Source organism: Pinus tabuliformis, chromosome 5_2 (genome assembly GCF_031772625.1).
Source record: "Pinus tabuliformis cultivar Carrire ecotype Pingquan chromosome 5_2, CPIR1, whole genome shotgun sequence".
Taxonomy (NCBI): Eukaryota; Viridiplantae; Streptophyta; class Pinopsida; order Pinales; family Pinaceae; genus Pinus; species Pinus tabuliformis.
This window is the reverse complement of record NC_142306.1, coordinates 780,249,565-780,270,996: the sequence shown is the minus strand read 5'-3', so window position 1 is coordinate 780,270,996 and position 21,432 is coordinate 780,249,565. Positions and strand designations below refer to the sequence as shown.

The 21,432-nt window shown below is 32.8% G+C and overlaps 1 pseudogene; it reads right to left on the bottom strand.

Annotated features, from left to right (window-relative positions):
* Positions 1-10,342: 10,342 nt before the first annotated feature.
* On the bottom strand, positions 10,343-10,684 carry LOC149161598 (L-type lectin-domain containing receptor kinase V.9 pseudogene; annotated as a pseudogene).
* Positions 10,685-21,432: the final 10,748 nt, after the last annotated feature.

Here is a 21,432-nt window from a genome sequence, read left to right as displayed (position 1 = left end):
TCTTGGTTTCTCTACTACATAAGGCAGGCACTCCCCCTGCTTCGAGCCTGCCATCGTGCCCTGAGGATAGGGCCATTTTTCGGATTCGTTAATTCTTGGGCTTATGGCAGAGTGTTTGTTTTTTGGCGTGAGTCTCCCACCGCAGTGTCCCAGTAGAAGGGGATCCCTCACCCCCCCTGGTCTATGTCTATCATCCTGGCCTGTCTAATGGCCCACAGTCTGGCGAAGCTACTGGAGATGTCAGGAATTTTGGTTCCTGGATTAGGTTTTGGGCATGGAAATGACACAAGGCTGCTAGGGTTGCAGAGTCCATGATTGTATATCCCAATCATGAGATTAAGAATCAGAAAAGAGCATTCTAATTTATAATCAAGTCTATGTAAATGTATGGGTGTATGCAAGAATATTCTATGGGAAAATATTATTGAAGGGGAGGGTTGGTTCATGCATGTTATGGTAATCAAGATGATCGAAAAATTCATGACTACATGGCTACATAAATATATATCATTATATTGTTGCATGAAACTTGATCAAAGACATGAATTTTTAGCAAAAATAATAAAAATCTTGTTGTTATGCTTGGAACTTTAATTTCTAAAGAAAACATATAACCTTCATATATTTCCAATGAACATAAAATATAATGACATGTAGAGAGACAATATGTGTTTCCAAGTGAACTATCATATATTTGAACCAAATTTGATTTTGGAAGCTTTTAAGACTTTGTTGGGGAAGATATCGATACATATTCTTTACATATTATTTTTTCTTTTTATTTTTTAATCTTGTAGATCAACCACATCGTTGGAATATTTATTTTGAATCAATATGAAATGAAACAATAACAGAAGTGATATACCACATGTGATGTGTGGTTAATAAATCAACATAATATATGTATCCCTTTAATAACAATGCAACAATTAAGTTGAGAGCCATATGGTATGTGTTGAGATTCATATGTGACTTGTCTTTTTGTATAGTGATCATGGTTTTGAATAATGTTAGTTGGAAGTGGGATACTTAGGATTTGGGTAGGTTGTAATCAAATTTCTTTTTAACTTTTTTATTCTTATGATCATGGTTTTGAATAATGTTATAGTGGCTTATGATCGTGGTTTTGAATAATTTTACTTGGCAATGGGACACATTTTTATGATCGTGGTTTTGAATAATGTTAGTTGGCAATGGGACACTTAGGATTTGGGTACGTTGTAATCAATTTTTTTTTTAATTCTTATTTTAACTTCTAAAGTATAAAATCTAAAAATTATTTACATTATACACAATTTAATTAGGTAATTTAGAAAACATATTGACAACCATTTTCATCATTTAGAGAGTTTTAAAACATTTGAATAATGTTAGTTGGTAATGGGACACTTAGGATTTGGGTAGGTTGTAATCAAATTTCTCTTTTTTCTTATTCTTATTTCTACTTTTAAAGTATAAAATCCAAAAATTATTCACATTATACACAACTTAGTTCTCTAATTTGAAAAACATTTTGACAATCATTATCATCATTTGGAGAGTTTTAAAACATTAACGCCCACAGGCTATAAACATAAGAACTTCATGGCCTATCATTTGACCAATCTTATTTGAAGTGATTTGAACATGTGACTATTTGTATCTTCTTTTCTTTAATTGCTATTTCAAATTCTAAATTATAAAATCCAAAAATTATTCATATTATACACTAGTTGCTCAATTTGGAAAACAAATTTGCAACCATTGTGATCATTTGGAGATTTTCAAAACATGGAAATCCACGGGCTATAAACATAAGAACCTCATGGCCTATCATTTGATCAATCTTGTCTAAAGTGATTTGAACATGTGGTCATTTGTATACAAAACTATTCAATGTATACATTCTCAATGAGAGTGCAATTTAAGGCATAATAATCTCCTTAAAACACCCATGGAGAAAGGGCCCTGCCTATCATTCAATTTTTATTTTTATTGTTTTGATTAAGAATTTTTTTTTAGGTGAGGGAATCCATAGCACATCATGCTGCACCCAGCAATTTCTACAGGGATACATAGCCCACAGTGCCTCCACTTGCAATTCAGTAGGAATCTAGAGCACACCATGCCTCCACCTGATAGTTTTCATGGGAATCCAGAGCGCAACTTCAAGGTCCCCACTTATGAAAAAACAAGAGAAATATAAGAGTAATTAGTGTCTACACTTGCTGAGTGGGAGTCTAGATTCAACTATTGCTTTACCTTCACAAAACCACAAATTCACCTTCCTTCAATGTCCCTCATCTAACTCTCAAGTTTGGTCCTACACTAATCTTTTTCGAATGTTTCACATACACTAGCCCTATGTAGTATCTAATTGCTATTGTTCTACCACTACTTTTGAATATTCTCATGCATCCATTAACATACCTGTTGATACCACATTGTCCTTTTTTCATCATTCCCCTTGCGAGAGTGTCTCTTAATCGATACTCCTACACAATCCCCCTTGCACTCTTTTCTTGATTTTTCTTGTTGCGTTTTAAGCAACACCAACATGTCTTATAAGAGCGAGATTGGTTCATCATTTTTCTGAGGTGCCCATGTGCCATTTTATTTCTTGTCTTGGCTTTTCATTTAGTTAAAAGGGGAGATAGGTGGAAAATTAAATGCAAGCTCATGAGTTTAGTTATTTCCCCAACAATTTCTAGATAGTTATTTACAAGAGGGTGCAAGCAAAAAAATCTGGTATAGAAAGTTATTGTAAAGAATATATAGAATAGAGCAATACACTCATACACATTGTTATATATGTAATAATTGATGTATGAACATCCATAAATTTGTAAATACGATGATGTTACATGGAACTAAAAAGAAGAAAAGATAAAAAGGCAAGTAAAAAGAGTTGAAATATTATATGTGGATATGATAGAGAATACATCAAGATAAAATGTAACCAACAAAGCTAAAACAAAATGATAGTAACAAGTTGAAAAATAAAATGAAAAAACAAAAAAATAATGATACTAAAAAATCTCATTATACAGTTCCATATGATAAAGAATATATGAAAATGAAATAAATCTCAATATAAAAATCTATATGATAAAGAACACATGAAGATGAAATGACACACAAATAAAGCTAAAGCAAAACAAAGACAAAATAACATTGACAAGTTAAAAAGTAAAATGAAAAATACAAACAATTATAAACATAATATAATATAATGATATTCAAAAATATCAAAATGCAAATCCCTTTACACCTTTCACTGGGCCAACAATAACCCAAAAAAATAAAAATTGAAAAAGAAAGTTTGAAAACGATGAAGATAATTGTTAATATATTATATTAAGTATTATCAAACACCAAAAATAACATTAAAATTTGAAAACGATGAAGATAATTATTAATATATTATATTAAATATTATAAAAGACAAAATAACATTGACAAGTTAAAAAGTAAAATGAAAAGACAAACAATTATGTTTATAATATAATATAATAATGTTCAAAAATATCAAAATGCAAATCCCTTTACACCTTTCACTTTGCCAACAATAAAATAAAAATTTGAAAACGATGAAGATAATTGTTAATATATTATATTAAATATTATATATATCATCTCATTTGAAAACGATAAAAATAATTATTAATATATTATATTAAATATTATATATATTTATATATTTGATCTCATAAAAAATGTGTTGACAAAGGTTAAAAAAAATTGAATAATTATTAATATATTATATTATATATATTTATATATTTGATCTCATAAAGAATGCGCTGACAAGGGTTAAAAAAAATTGTAATACTTATTGATGTAAGTAATTGATTTATATTAATTAAATTATTTATAATTTATAATTTTCTTATTGATTAATTTTATGTACAATATTAATATTAATATAATTTTAATAAAATCAATAACTAAGAATATATATCTTCTCATACAAATTTACATATATATTTCTTATTACAACTTACACATATTTCCTTATACAACTTTACATATATATTTCCTCATACAACTTTACACATCTCAATATCGATGATATTTGAATGAAGTAACATATATACACTTCGACAAACATACTATACTTTCTCATCTCACAAACAAAAAATCTGATCTTTTCGGCCATATTGAGACATGCTCTTGAAATAGAGACAGTCTGCCCTAAATTAAAATGCATTACAATGGTGAAAAGTTACTAGTCGGGAACCTTCTTTCTTACCATCTTTGGCTCAACATTCACTCCCTAAACTCATTAGCCGTATACCTATAAAAACCTCTGAGAGATACAACCATAATGGTGATCACATTAATCCAATAATCCAAGCCTTGCAGAGGTCAGGTAGAGGAGCTTTGCCTTCCAGTGTTTGGCAAACATGGCGCATACTCAGCGTGCTCTCCTGATCTGTCCCACAACACCCCAAATTTAAGCACCATGACCATCTCCTCCACATCGTATCCCTTCCCCAACTTTGGATCCACCTCATCCAACAACTTCCCCTCGGTGTAAAGTTTCCATGTCCACTCCACTAGAATCATCTCCTCCACGTCCTTGGACTGATATATAGGTTTCCTCCTGCACACCACTTTCAACAGCAGAGCCCCAAAGCTGAACACGCTTGAGCTGGGCATGGTCTTCTTGGTGTGTATGAGCTCCGGGGCTATGTACCCCAGGGTTTCGACCACATAGATTGTTTCAAGATTCTCCCCATGATCATAGAGTCGGGTGAGCTTGAAGTCTCCGAGTCGTCCATTGAGCTCTGAATCCAGCAGCACGTTGCTCGCTCGACTTGATGTTGTTGGAAATATTAATCCCAATCACTGCCTTAAACACACTAACAAACACCATGTTTGGCAGTCAACTACTACGTAGTTGCATTTTTTGTTGAAGAAGGAAGGACTTAAGTCAGAACAGAAGTACAATGCGGACCAATAAAAGTACATTACAGACCATTCCACAACACATCATAGAAGTTAATGCATTTAATTGACTTTGGTAAATACGGGCAAACATTCACTATGCAACTATTTCCCACACTCCAAAACACCAAAACATAGTTATGGATGAAACGAGAACTATTACCTCAAAACAGGTACTCGAGCCCAAAAACCCCAAAAAAAGATGAAAAAACAACCCGAAAATGAAAATTGTTTATTCCATAACGATGTTTTTTTTAAGGGTAAATTTTCAACATTTTTTTTAAATGGAATTAAAAACCATTTATTTTTTTTTAAATGGATGAAAAAAACCACCCTAAAAAAATTTGTTTATTCTGGAATAACAAAAAAAAAAAAATTGGGTTACAATTTTGACATTTTTTAGTGATGGAGTTAAAGAGAAAATATTTGTACTTTGAAAAACTGTAAAATTCCAACAATTCTTGGACATGATGTTAAAGATAAAATATCATGTCTGATAATTCCAACTATTTCCATCCATGTTGTTAAAGGTAAAATATCTTGACTCTAAAAAACCTTGAAATTGTAATTGTTTTCGACCATAGCATTAAAGATAAATGTCATGACTTAGAAAAACATTAAAATCTTGACAATTTTTCAACCATGCAATTAAAACCAATGATTATGACTACAAAAAAATCTCAAGCTTTCAAAATATTTCAAGCATGACATTATGGAAAAATTTTATCACTGAAAAAACTTAAAAAATGAACACCTGAATGAAAGAGATTATACCACGAATAATTATTTTTAAATGTTAAATGTATAGCGATTTTAAAATCTTAGAATAAGACAACTTGATACATGCAAAAGAAAAATTAAAAATCAACTATCAAATTCACGCAGTGTAGGTGAGCTCAACCCATTGTAGTGAAAACTTAAATACCAACAATGAAATTAACACATTGTGGGGCACACTCGATTCATTATAATGAAAAATTTAAAATCAATTATCAAATTGCACATAATGGGATCGGGTTGCTAGACAAGCATTGGCACAGACCCTACAAAATATATATATATATATATATATATATATATATATATATATATATATATATATATAGATATATATATATATATATATATATATATATATAGATAGATATAGATATAGATATAGATATAGATATAGATATAGATATAGATGTGTGTGTGTGTGTGTGAAAATAAATATTCAAATATTAAAAAACAACAATAAAAAAAAATGCAAAAAAACAAAAGAAAACAAAAATTCAAATATTGAAAAAACAAATTAAAAAATAATAACAAGTAATAAAACATAAAAAAAAAAAAAAATGACAAAAAAAATCAGATATAAAAAATATATAATGACATAATAAAAAACTATAAAATTAAAAAAAAATTAACCATGCCATGTAAACTTAAAAAAAAAAAAAAGAGGAAATAAAATAAAAACCAAATAATAAAATAAAAAATACAAATTACAAAATTACAAAAAAAATTAAAAAAAATTACAAAAATAAAATACAGCATTAAAAAAAATTAATAAGTTAAAAAAAAAAAAAATGAATTCTGCTCCCCACTTGGAGGCCCAACCAGGGTTGGCAAGTGGACGATTCATGACAAAACATAAAATAAATATCATAATATATATAAAATAAAAAAAATAAAAAAATAAAAATAAAAGCAAAAAAAAAACCATAAAAATGTAAAACAAAAAATCAGAATTAACTTGAAAAAATGAAAATTTTTAATAAAAAATAAAGAAATAAAAAAAAATAAAATTAAGCAATTAAAAAAAAATAAATAAATAAACATTTTTTTAAGTTAAAAAAGGAAAGAAGAAAAAACATGATTTAGAAAAAAAGTTGAATAATTACCCAAAGATAAAATTAAATAAAATTAAATAAAAATTAAATTAAATTAAAAATAAAAATAATAAAAATTCAAAACAATTAAAAATAAAATAAAATTAAATTTAAAAAAAAATTAAATAAATTTCAATTAAAAAAAATATATTAAAAAATTGAAATTATAAAAAAAATTAAAATAAAAAATAAAAAATAAAAATAAAAATAAAAAGTATTTAACTTAAAAAATTGAATTATAAAAATTTAATAACAAAATTAAAAGGAAAAAGCATTAAGAAAAAACAAAATAATAATTAAAAAAAACATTAAAAAAAAATAAAAATTAAATTAATAAAATTTAAAAACAAAATTAAAAAGAAAAACAAAAACAAAAAGATTAAACATTAAGAAAAATTAAAAATTAGAAAAAGAAAATTATTAAGAAATAACAATTAAAAAAAACTAATTAAAAAACGTAAATTTAAAAAAGACAACCCTCCTACCTCGCTCTGCCCACCCTGCTCCCCCTCTCCTCGACTCAACTCCTCCCCCACCTCGCTCCTCCCTTCCCCCATCCCAGCCCCCCTCATCCCCTCTCCTCTCGCCCTCCTCTCCTCGCCACCCCATCCCACCGGCACCCTCCCCTCCCCCTCACCCACCCCTGCCCACCCCCCCTCTCCCTCACCGCCACTACCCCCCTCTCCCTCACCCCTCAGCCCTCCCCGCCCGCCTAAGCCCCCGCCCGCCCAAGCCCCCAGCCAGCAGCCAAACGCCGTAGGTTGATTCCCTGAATTAGCCTGCATCCTCTTGGCCATTAGCTGGGGGCTCGGGTGGGCTGGGGGGGTTGCGCTCAGCCCACCCTCACCTACCCCGGCCCCCAACCAACAGCAAAGAGGTCGCAAGCCGATTCTGGGAATCAGCCTGCGACCTCTTAGCCACTGGCTGGGGGCCCATGTGGGCGGGGAGTGCTGAGAGGTGAGGGAGAGGGGGCACGGGGGTGGGAGAGAGGGGAGGGGAGGGCTGGGGAAGGGAGCAAGTGGGGTGGGGAGGGGAGGAGGGGGGCTTGGGACGAGGAGGGGTGGGGGAGTAGGGTGGAGGGGAGGGGGAGCGGGAGGAGGGGGAGTGGAGGGTTCGGGGGATGGAGCGGGTGTGGTGGGGAGGGGAGGAGGGCAAGAGGAGAGGGGAGGAGGGGGGCTGGGGTGCGGGAGGGGGTGGAGAGCAGGGTGAGGGAGGAGTTGGGTGGAGGGAATGGGGAGCGGGGTGGGTGGAGCGAGTGGGGAGGGTTCGTTTTTTATTATTATTTTTGTTTTCTAATTATTTTTTTTTAATAATTTTTTTAATTGTTATTTTTTAATAATAATTTTTTATTTATTTTATTTATTTATTTATTTATTTATTTATTTTTAATTTCTAAATTTAAATATTTTTTAATTTTAATTTCAAATAATTATTATTTTATTTTTTTTATAATTTTTTTTTCTTTCTAAATTTTATTATTTTTTTTGTTTTTGTTTTTTAACTGTTTTGAATTTTTTTTTTTTTTTAGATTTTTTTTTACTATCTTTTATGTTATTTCTTAATTTTATTTTTTTTTGTTTTTTTGTTTTTTTTATTTTGTTTTTAAATTTTTGTTATTTTTTTGTTTTTTTTTTCGTTATTTCTTTATTTTTATAATTTTAATTTCAAAAAATAGTTCTTAAATTTTTATTTACTTATTTTCAATTTTTTTATTTAAATTATTTAATTTAAATATTTTTTTTATTTTTTTTATTTCAATTGATTTTTATTTTTTAATTTATTTTTCCTAATTTTTTTATTTTATATTTTTTTTATAATTATTTTAAGTTTTTTTTTCTAATGAGGTTTTAATTTTCTATTTGTTTTTTTAACTTGAAAAAAAAGCCTTTAGATTTATTTATTTATTTATTTTTATTTTTATTTATTTTATTATTATTATTATTATTATTATTATTATTTTAATTTATTTATTTATTTTTTATTTTTATTATTATTTTTTTTTTAGTTTTTTTTCTCTTTAATATATATATATATATATATATATATATATATATATATATATATATATAGTTTATTTTTTAATTTATTTTTTGATATTTTTTAATTTATTTTTTGTTGTTTTCCATTAATTTTTTATTCACTTTTTTTATTTGTTCAAGAACCAACAGATGCAGTAGCATACAATGTCCTATCTCAAGTAGAAAGAGATTTGTTAAGGGACAACAAGAAGAAGGATGAAAAAACCCTCTTCTACAAGCAGTTCATGAAAGTTTTTTACCAAGGGTTGCAGCAGCAACGAAGTCCAAGCAAGCATGAGACATCCTCCAGACAGCCTACCAAGGGATGGCAAAAGTCAAGACAACAAAGATGCAAATGTTGAGAAGAGACTTTGAAACAATTTTTATGAAAGAGTCTGAGAATGTAGACTCATTTTTTAGACATGTAATTGGGGTGGTTACTCAAATCAGGTCTCATGGTGAGACACTTGAAGAAAGAAAAATAGATGAGAAAGTTTTGAGGAGTTTGCCAGCAAGGTTTGATGCCATTGTTGTGGCCATAGAAGAGACAAAGGATCTCTCATAGTTCTCAGTGGATGATCTTCATGCATCACTGATTTCTCATGAACATAGAGTGAATAGAGCAAGAAGCTCCTCATTGCAGCATGCCTTCAAGACACAAGTTTCATTTGATCAAGGTAGAGGCAAAGGAAGATCATATGCTAGAGGAGGAGGAAGAAACCCACAAAGATGTGGAATAAGCAGCCCTTCAAGCTCAAGTGGAAGAGGCAGCAATCAAAATCCAAGTCAAGGCCAAGCCAAAATCAAGCACAAGGTCAGAGGTATGATAAATCTCAAGTCCAATGTCATTAATGTAAGAAGTATGGTCATTATGCAAATGAATGTAGAAAGAAGCAATATGACATTAGTAAAAAGCCAAGTGTAAATATGACAAAAGAAACTCAGAACCATGATAACATGTTTTTAGCTTGTAATGTACCACAAGAAAAACAAAGTGATATATGGTATCTAGATTCAGGGTGTATACATTTCACTATGACTTCTTGACCGGTCCATGGAAGAACCCCCTTGTAAACCTTGCCAAAATCCCTGTGCACCAAAATATTTTTTTCTCGAAACTTATTCGTTGCGATACTGAGATCCTTGTAAGCAACTCTATGAGGCCAAAACTCCTTCTCCCACTCTTCGATCCTTTCTCTCTTCTTGGCTCTATTCAAAATCGTGGCCACAAGTACCAAAGATAAGATAACCAGAGCCGCCACTGTAATGCCAGCTATGAATCCCAGGCTTGGGGATTTGGAATACGTGTTAGAAAATGAAGAGAGATGCAACTTATCGAGGGTGTTGTCATACCATTGGTGGTGAAGTTCCACGCCAAAATGTAATTGTCTTCGACGAAATTTACGGTAGCCACCGCAAACTGAAGAACATCTTTTCTTGTAGAACACTGTCGAGATCGATTTTCATAGATATCAGCAACCTCTCTAGTCTCAGCAAGCTGGCCACCATGATGGTGACGTTGATCTAGATCTGAATATGATCATAATCGATCCAGGCCTGTATGTTCTGTCTGCTCTTGAGATTGAATCCATGGAAATCCTCCCCATTCCAATACCCGACAAGCTCAGTTTTCATGGAAACAAGGCTATTGATGTCCACGCCCACGTGGTTGTTATCAGGTTCATCGAATTCCACATTCTTGCTCATATCAAACTCCACTGTGAACAAGTGATTGTATGGATGCCCGTTACTGGTAAAGTTGAGCAGGCCCAAATACTCGGCTGACAGGGCACCCTGGGGAGAAGTATAGGGTGTGAGAATGAAGGCTATTCCGTGCCCACCTACGTTCAAGGGGGGGGGCACCATGCTAAAAATGAAGGTAGTGCTAAAGGAGGAAAGCGTCCCATTGCTTTTCATCTCCACGGGAATTGAATGTTGGAAAGGCGAAGGAGATAAAGCATGAATTCGCACATAAAACACGAGTTGTTGCTCTTATATTGATCACACAAAACATGATTCTTACAACGAACCTAGTGAAGGGTATTCAACCTTTTCCAACTAGGAACTTGCCTAAAATATCTTCACATGCAATCACATGAAACCACACACTAAAAGTCATCTATCACTTAACTCGACTTGAATCAACACTCAAACACTCAATCACTCAGTTAACTGACTCTTTATGTTTAGCCAACTCCTTATGCAGGAGTAATTATCTTATTTTAACACTCCCCCTAAATTACGACTGCTAAGCTAAAACATGACTCATGACAACTCAAACATGCCTACTGGTATATGTCTCAGCTAGGCTTACAACACCCAAGTTTCTTCTAGGAAACTCAAACATATCATGTGCTAATGAATAAGTAAATATATCAGCCAATTGATCACTAGATTTACAAGGCTTCAAGTGAACTTCTCCATTGCTCACAAGTTCTCTAATAAAGTGATATCTAGTATCAATATGCTTTATCTTTTGATGAAACAAACTATTCTTGGATAGTGAAATTGCTAAGGTGTTGTCACAATATATTGTTATTGATCCTTGTTGTTTCTGCTTGAGTCCATCAAATACTCTTCTTAACAACACTACTTGACATGCTGCTAATGTTGCTGCTACATATTCTGCTTCTGCTGATGAAAGTGTCACAATGGTCTACTTCTTAGATTCCCATGAAATCACACTTGAACCAAGGTGGAACACAAAACCAGAAGTGCTCTTCCTATCATCCAAAATACTAGCAAAATCACTTTCTATGTATCCAATCAAATCCTTCTTTTCTGTGCTTGCATACATTATGCCACAATCTCTAATTCTTGTTATGTATCTTAGAATTCTTTTTCCTACTCTCCAATGTGTGTCTTTTGGAGTCTCCATAAATCTGGAAATCAAACTCACTCCTTGCATGATATCTGGTCTTGTAGCTGTGAGATACATGACGCTGCCAACCAATCTTTTGAATAGAGTTGGATTGACATATGATCCTTCATCATCCTTGCTTAACTTTGTACCTATTGCAACTGGTGTAAGGACATGTTTGCAATTTTCCATCTTGGATCTTTTCAACAAATCTTTGGCATATTTATTTGACAAATAAAAATTACTTTTTTCAGATTGCTCAACTTCTATGCCAAGAAAATATTTCATGAGACCAAGATTTGTCATCTCAAATTATTTCATCATGGTTTATTTAAATTCATCTATCTCAAAATCACGTGTAAAAATCATGTCATCAACATATAAGCAAACAATCAAAATATGTCCTTGCTCATTTAGCTTTGTGTACAAGGTAGGTTCAATGTTGCTTCTACAAAATCCATTCTTGATCATGTAGCTGTCAATTCTGCTATACCAAGCTCTAGGTGTTTTCTTTAGTCCATAAAGCACTTTCTTTAACCTATAAACTTTATCTTCATTACCTTCAACTTCATAACTTGGAGGTTGTTGCACATAAATTTCTTCTTCTAGAATTCCATTCAAGAAGGCTAATTTCACATCCATCTGATATACTTTCCACATGTTCTGAGCTATTGTGGTGAGAACTTCTCTTACAGTATCCAATCTGGTTATCAGAGCAAATGCTTCTCCAAAATCTATTCCTGGTTGCTACGAGAATCCTTTTGCTACAAGTCTAGCTTTGAATCTGTCAATTTCACCTTTCTCATGTAGCTTTGTCTTGTACACCCACTTTACACCAATGAGATTTTTGTCCTTTGGTAAATCAATCAAATCCCATGTATCATTATTTTCAATAGCTTCATTTTTTTCATCCATGGGTTGAAACCAATTTTCATCTTCGATTGCTTCTTCAAACGAAGAGGGTTGGAATTATAACAATGAAAAATTTGAACTAACATCCAAATCATCATAAATATCTTTCAAAATTCTCATATTTCTCTTACCATTGCTTGATTCATCACCTGATTGATTTCTGAGAGAATCTCGATCTATTGATCTTCTTGAAGATCCATGCTACTCTGAAAATCTTGGAGTCGTTGTTGGTGTGTCTCTGTTTGGTGTCTTCACCTGTGATTCTTGCTACTCCTTTTTTGCTACATCATCTTCCTCCATCAATGGCACTTGTGCATCCACTGTTTTGTATACAATTCCATTTCATGACTCTTGTTCTTTGAACACAACATCTCTGCTAATTATGGTCTTCTTTGTGATAGGTTTATACAATTTGTAAGCTTTTGATTGCTCACTATAACCAGTAAATATGCATTTTTCACTTTTGCCATCCAATTTTCCTCTTCGCTCCTTCGGCACATGTGCATAAGCTACACATACAAATACTTTGAAATGAGATATGTTGCAATACATACTTGGCCATGCTTGTTCTGGTAATTTGTTCATCACACTCTTTGTAGGAGATCTGTTGATCAAATAAATAGCACTTGCAACTGATTTTTCCCAATACACATTAGACAAGTTTCTGCATGTCAACATTTTTCTTATCATGTTCATAATTTTGATGTTCTTTCTCTCTGCTACACCATTCTGCTACGGTGTGTACCTAGTTGTAAACTGTCTTCTGATTCCATGATGTTTGTAGTAATCATGGAATGACTTTGAATCATATTCTCCACCATGATCTGACCTCAATACCTTGATCTGTCGATCACTTTGGTTCTATGCTAAGGCTTTGAATTCTTTGCAAAAGTTTCAGACTTCTACTTCAAGAGGCAAACCCATTTATTTCTACTATAATCATCAATGAACGTGAGGAAGTAACAACTTCCACCAATCAACTCTGTCCTCATAGGTCCACACAAGTCTATATGCACTAGCTCAAGATGTTTCTTTGCTATGTATGCAACTCCCTTTGGAAAACTTTCACGGTGTTTCTTTCCTAAGATGCAACACTCAGAAGTACTAGCAGGTTCTTTAATGGGAGGTAATCCTCTGACCATCTATTTCTGCTACAAAAATCTTAAACGAGAAAAGTGCAAGTGTCCAAATCGAAAGTGCCATAACCAATAATCATCAGAACATGCAATTGTAAAAAAACTGACCTGATCATTGTAATTCATAATTAAAGAAAAGAGTTTGTTCCTCATCATCTAAACCTTTGATATAAGCTACTTGCTTGGGGGCTTGTCATATATAACACCTTCTTGACCTTGAAAGATAGCTCTGTATCCTTTATGTGTCAATTGACCTCTGAGATTGTCTTCGACTCCCCATACTTGGTTAGAATGTTGACCACTACTTTGCCATCTACTTTGACAGTCTTGTCAGTGCCCAAATTTACCTGTGTTTTCATAGATTGATCGAAATTTGCAACCAAATCCTTGTTTCCTTTCATGTGGTTACTGCAACCACTTTCTAACAATCACACACTAGGAGAAGGTTCATGCATGATATGGCAAGCTAGGAACATGGAGTTAGTACTCTCTGTAGTGACATTAGCTCTCTGGTTCACTTGATCAACTATTTTCTTCTTGCAAGCACGAGCATAGTGACCAAATTTATTGCAATAATAACATATCACCTTTGATTTGTCAACTCTTTGATTATTGTTGAAGCTTCCATAGTTGCTTCCACTTTCATGTTCATACTCTTTTTGGACATCTCTCTCACCACCATATCTTCCACTTCGTCCTCTGCCTCTCCTTCTACTTCTGCCTCGACCTGTATCTCTTGAAATAGAAACTTGACTTTTGAAAGTGGTCTCTAAAGTGGAATCCTTATTTCTATCTATCCTTGCCTCATGCGATAGAAGTGATCCCATAATATCCTCAACTGTTAATGATGCCAAACCCTTGGCTTCTTCTATGGCTACTAGCACAACGTCAAATTTGGTAGACAAAGATCTGAGGACCTTCTCAACCATTGTTTGATCTTTAATTTCCTCACCATAGATTTTTAACTAATTTACGACAGTTATGACCCAATTCATGGAAGAATCGATGTCCTATGTCTCCTTCATCTGCAGACCTTCAAAATCTCTCCTACTATTCTACAACTTAACAATATTGAATTTGGCCATACATGTATAGTTTGTCGCCAAAGTATCTCATGCTACTTTTGCTGAAGACATGATCATAATGTTCTGGAACACTGCTTGGTCCACTCCCCGCTGGATAATATGCAATGCTTGTGCATTCTTCTTTTTGTCTGCCTTCCATTTCTTCCTCTTTGCATTACTAAGAGCTCGTGCTTTTGCATCATCCTTAGGTTCTGAAAACCCAAACTTAACATAATCCCAAACATCATGTGCCTGCAAAGTGGTCGCCATCTTAATGGCCCACACATCATAATCCTTCCCTGTAAACAGTGGGAACTAGGGCTGGAAATTTGAGAAAGCCATATTTTTCCAAAAATATCTCTTTCAAAAAAAAAAACCTAAATTTCTCCTTTTATAAACTTTGCGAAACTCCTTTTTAAAAAAAACCTTTCAATAAAAACCCTAAGTTTTTATTTAAAAAAAACTTAATTTTTTTTTTTTTTTCAAAAACCCTTTTAAAAAACTCTTGATGTTATTTTTTATTTTTATGTATAAAAGAAATCTCTTAAAAAAAATATTTATATATAAAACAATAAAGAATTTATAATGTGCCCTTATGAATTAAAAAACTAAACAAACTCAAACCTTTTATGAGTCAAACTTTTTTTTTAACTCCCTCGTAAAATATGTCACTCCACCTAAATAAAACTTTCGAATCTTTTATGAATGGTTGACTTTTTCCATGCTAACGTGCTTCTCGTTATGAGGGTATGCGACTCACGCATGTCACGATGATCAGCTCTGGCATTAGTCTGCGAACGCCACACAAAGAATCTTGACACGCGTGCTTGAAAAACGGTGCAAGTTAGTCAGCATTAACGTGGATCTCTTTTGAGTTCACCAGCGTTATAACGCTTTGTAACGCCTTGTAAATAACCGACAAGGTGCGTTATAACACTAACCACGAGAAAGTATGAATTTCTCTCCTCTCACAGGGACTAATGCAAATCCGTTTTCCCTGGTTCTGTGTAACCTCGTTCTGATATCAATTTGTTGGAAAGGCGGAAGAGACAAAGAATGAATTGACACATAAAACACGAGTTGTTGCTCTTCAATTGATCACACAAAACATGATTCTTACAATGAACCTGGTGAAGGGTATTTAACCTTTTCCAACTAGCGACTTGCCTAAAATATCTTGACATGCAATCAAATGCAACCACACACTAAAAGTCGTCTATCACTTAACTCGACTTGACTCAACACTCAAACACTCAATCACTCAATTACTCAGTTAGCTGACTCTTTATGTTTAGCCAACTCCTCATGCAGGAGTAATTATCTTATTTTAACATTGAATACAACGTGTGGCCTAGTATGAAATGGGAGTGACTTGTGATGTACAGAACGGATTTGGAATGGATGATTGAAGCCCGAGCCTCCAAGATCAAATTAGAACCATTGAACCCATCGAACACGAAACTGGTATGTTGATCACCCTGTGCAGGGAAAACTGGTATGATAATGGAGGTCAGGGCTATCAGACTGAGCAATGTAAGCATCCCAACTGAATCTTTAGCCTGAGTTGGATTCTTCATATTCAAAAGGATACACTAATACTTTATCAGTGAGTCTTTATCAATTTGTTTGATTCAAGTCGTCCATGAATCAAAAAATAAAATCTTTAACCAAATCTCCACTCTCCTCACACAGAAAGCCTTAATTCAAGAAGATTACACGGATTTTTCTTGTGATTTTAGATTGATAACGCTCTACCAGTTTTGATGAATGATCATGGCTATGACTTCTGGTATTTCTATTTCTACCAAGCCAAGGAATGAAAGGGACAAACGTGTCAACAACCACTCTTACTTTTCTGGTTGAAATTCATCTCCACTTTATTATAGAGATTCTTATTTTGTAAATAGATTTTGATACAAAACCATAGGCCAATATCATGGTTGATTAATACCATATGCCCAAAAAACCATAACTCATTTCATATAACACTCATTCATATCATGTCTTTTTAATTAATCAATTTGATTAAAAGTCCAAAATGAACATAAATATTATGGAGATAAATCTCAATCTTTGACTTGTGTATCCTACTAAAATAGACATCTCCATTCACATAATTAATCACTTATAATTAAGACATACATAGATAAATGAACATTTTAATCGTTATCACAAAAAGTCAATATGCCCTTTCAATGGTGAGGAAAAAAAACAAAAAATCTCTCCCACTCAAATACACCTACTCTTCTAATCTTATCACAAAAAAGTCAATATTTCCCATTTTATAAAAATCAATCCAAATAAAAAAAGAGATGACTTCCCAACCAATAAAACTATCCCATAAAACTTTATATGATATAAATTTAACTTTGATAAACATTATGCTGTGTGAAGTCATGAACCATTAGTATGTTATGTAAGACACCTCGAATTTTTATGGGAATACATTCAATTTCTTAGTTGCATTCAGTATCTTCGCTGTGAGTTCCATCTCAGACACGGGTTACATTAAATTTATTGCCAAGAAAACATTGCCGGGAGGAGATTCTAATCCCTTCCATACTTTTAAACTAATCCCTGTAACATCAAGGGATAATATCTAAACCAATTGGTGTTACGGATATCAATTGTCCACCGTCAACGTTCTCAATTCAAACTATGATTGATACATGCCATGAGTTGCTAGAGCCTATTGCATATCTCTTTAGTCACTCGACATGCCTCAGCAAATCAGTCACCATTTAAAAAAGCAGGTACCGTCAACATGTCATAGAATTAAATCACAATTTATCTCCTATTCTATTTAAAAATAATCCAGAAACTTTGTTTCATGTTAGTGATTTATGAACTATCCATTTAATGTACATTATAATTAAATTAACAATAAAAATTATGTTAGAGAAAGATTTCGGCGTAAATCACATGAAGAGTCATTTGTCGACGCGTTTCGAACCAACCAGTGTGGTTCAATTGTATGAATATTACAATTGAATTAAAAAATTATAGTAAAAATATAAGGTAGTTATCAGTATGGTAATATATTACTTAAAAGTTATAATAACAATGTCAAACCAAATGTTTAAAAATTATTTTTTTTAATAATACTAAATAAAATTATATTTTTTTTAAATATTATAATTTTTATGAGTCAATATTAAAAAAATACATAAAAATAAATATCATCTAAGTAAAATTTTATTAATTGTGTTTAAATAAGTTTCATTCTCAATACTCATTACTAATGACACTAAATGGCTACGACGGGTTCATTTTCTATTAGAAATATAACTATTATGGTTTTGGTCATCTTAATTTTTCAAAAAAAAACTTTTCATTAAAACATAATTAACTATTTTTTTGTTTTGTTTTGGGTAAGTTTGATTTTCATATTGAATATATATATATAGAGTTATGGCTTATCTTTTACTTAGTTAAAACATTTTGTTTTGTTTTTTAGAACGAGACAAGTTTTTCCATATTTTTCTTCATACAATTTGAAACAATTTTTGAAGCCGCAAGAGATAGAAGAGTTAGTGGAGTTCCTATTGCTAACTGCATCGCCCATCGAGAGGTTAGAGAGTGAAATCTCCTCAATGCCCTTGGGGTTAGCCCTTGCTAGTTTGGCTGGCAGGTATATCCCTTTTGGTTGATCTACCTGGATTTTCTCGTGGATGTAGCGGCCACTCATTGTTCATGAACCATATTGAAGAAACATGAAACAAGTTTTGAGATCCTATGTGGAAAAAGAGAATTTCAAAGTGGGTTAGGGATGTCTTCTCTTTAAATGAGAAAAGTTATCAGAGGACAACATCTGAGAATGATTGATCTTTTAGAACCAATGCTTGTATTAGAAGGGTTGATAATGAATTTACTAAGTTGACTAGAACCTTACTTGCCTCATGATGGGCCTCCAAATTAGACACAAATTAGGGATCATCTAACATTTCCTAAGCACCTAAAGGCTATATTAAATCTCTCCTTCTGCCATGACACATCTCTTATTGGAAAATTGTTCCTATTGTTATACATGTTGTTGGTCTTTTAGATGTTGATGATTTTGTTATGTGGAAGGAGGGCTTGAACTTACATCTTGAGGGTTGGAGTTTTTATCATCATCATGGGCATTGGATATCTCACTTCATATTCTATAAGAAGATAACTTTTTTGGGCTTTCCCTGTTCTGTGCTTTTGACCCTAGCTTGGCAAGCCTAATTTATTGTGTTCTTTTATTTCTTTGTGATCTTCATGTACATTTTGGAAATTTCTTGATGAAGAATAGAACATAATAATAGCATGTCAACAAACACTCACAACTAATTATCATGAAAGAGAAATCTACCCTCATATGCAAGCAACATGATTTCTAAACAAACTTATGTTTACAAATTTTTCAAGATGGGAGGTGGGATCACTTCCTCATTCCTAGCGCTAATTCTGAAAGAAGTTAAACCATCCTTGTTTGAAAGATTTAGACCTAATGATGTTTGGAATGTATCCTACAAGATAATATTAAAAATCATTGCAACAAGGTCAAAAATTATTTTGGAAAAGCTAATCTGTTATCACCAAAAAATGATAACCTAGCCATTTCTAACTAGGTGGATTGAAATACACCATGTGGATTTAATTTTACCATAGTTAAATCACCTTTACAGTGGAAAATAATTTAGTAAACCACTTTTATTAAATTTTCCAATTTAAATAAAAAAAATTCCATGAGAATAATTAGATAAATCATTATTTATTTAATTTTCTCTAGGAATTATTATTAAATCATTGTTCAATAATTAATATTTCCTTGTCACATTTGACTAAATCCCTTAGGAATATTTAAATAACTCATTATTTATTTGAATTTCCTTATTTCTATTATTAGATTAATTATTAAATCACTATTTAATAATTATTTTGATTTCATACCTTTTTTGTTTCTCACTAAATAATTAATAAATAATTTTATTTGTCAATTATTTCTAAATAAAGGAATTTAACCATTTTAAATAGGTTTTCCCTCTCCAATAAATATAATAAAGTATTCCAAGTAGTTAGATCTAAATTTGGTCAATAATGTTTTATTATTCTCTATTTTTGAGATTAACTCTATACTTTTCTATATAAAGGAGGGTTTTTATCCATTCTTCACCATGATCATTGTCATTGTCAATATTATCAGCATTTTCTTGAGCTCCCATTTGAGTTCATCACTTTGTTTGGGTTTTTCACATGGTTGAGAGGGAATTCTATTTTTGAAGCATCAAGGATATCAAAGGACCCATCCCATGGAGGGGACTTACAGACCAATCTGTAGATAGCCTTCACATTGTTATCAATAAAGATTTATTTGTTTAAAATCATCTTTCGATTGGGTTATTATTCTGGATAAATCATTTTTGCTGCTATTTGTTTTAGATTACATTTTCTTTTACTACAGATTTTCCATTTGTGTTGCATATCTAGAATGACGTAAGCCATCAACTTATTCATAGGGTCTCTTGTTACCTAGTGACTTATGTGAAGGTTTTTGCTACATCTTCCAGGAATTTTCATACTAACAAATGGAAACTCCATTAGATATCTCCTCTCGTTCTTTTGTTGAACCTCCTTCAATGGACATATCAGTCTCAACATCAGTAGATGTCCCCTCTACTAGTCATATGTCTCCTAGTCATAATAATGCGTATGTGAACCTCGTTTCTCATGAAGATGCTTCAGATAGCTCTTCCTCACCATGTTGTCTTTTCTCCTCCATTTAGCCCATCCTCCACTTCAATGAAGACATGATGGAAGCCATGACCACTCTTGATTACCCTTGGGATGATATGCACCATCGTGCATAGTTCCTTCCACAATAGAACCATGATGAATATGTTGTGGAGTCCAAAGACTTCACCAATGGTGAGGTTGATTGGTTCAATCACCCTTTACTTTGAACCCATGACATCGAACAACATACACCTTGTGGCCATTGCATTTCCACTCGATGTTTGAGTAAGGGGGCATCCATTTTTGAGAGTCTAAGAGAAGAAATTCCCCCAAACCCTCATAGTCCATCTCATAGTTTCGATTCTAGTACCATCATTCTTCCCCATTTAGAATAACATCTAGAGTCTCATCTCACTTCAGATCAGTCTTGGGATGATCCACTTACTCATTCCTCCATCTTACCTCAACAACCCAATCCCTTAGACATTGTTGTCGTTCAAACCCCACGTTTTGTAGGTAAGCATCAATTCATTATATTAGAATCCACTCTTTGGTAAAGTGAAACCATGTATGCAAACCCAGAAATTCAATCCCTTTGATTCATATATTCAATACCAAACGAGATTGGTAATCCACCATTTCCTTTCTCTAAATGTATATATCCATTCTTCCCATAAGAAGTCATACATAAACAAATGGTGAACCACATCATCAAAATGTGTTTGGAGTCCATTACTCTAAATACATTTGGTATGCCCATAGCATACTCCATCCATTCATACAAAATGGGGGGCACACATGCCCCTCCATCTCCTCATCATCCTTTGGAGTATATCATGCCAATTGGGCCGAGATGCTTGAATCCCTTATTTGAACACTTGGAACATAATGATACTCCACAAATTCCTCCTGCTAGGGGGCATCATTCCCACCTTTGCA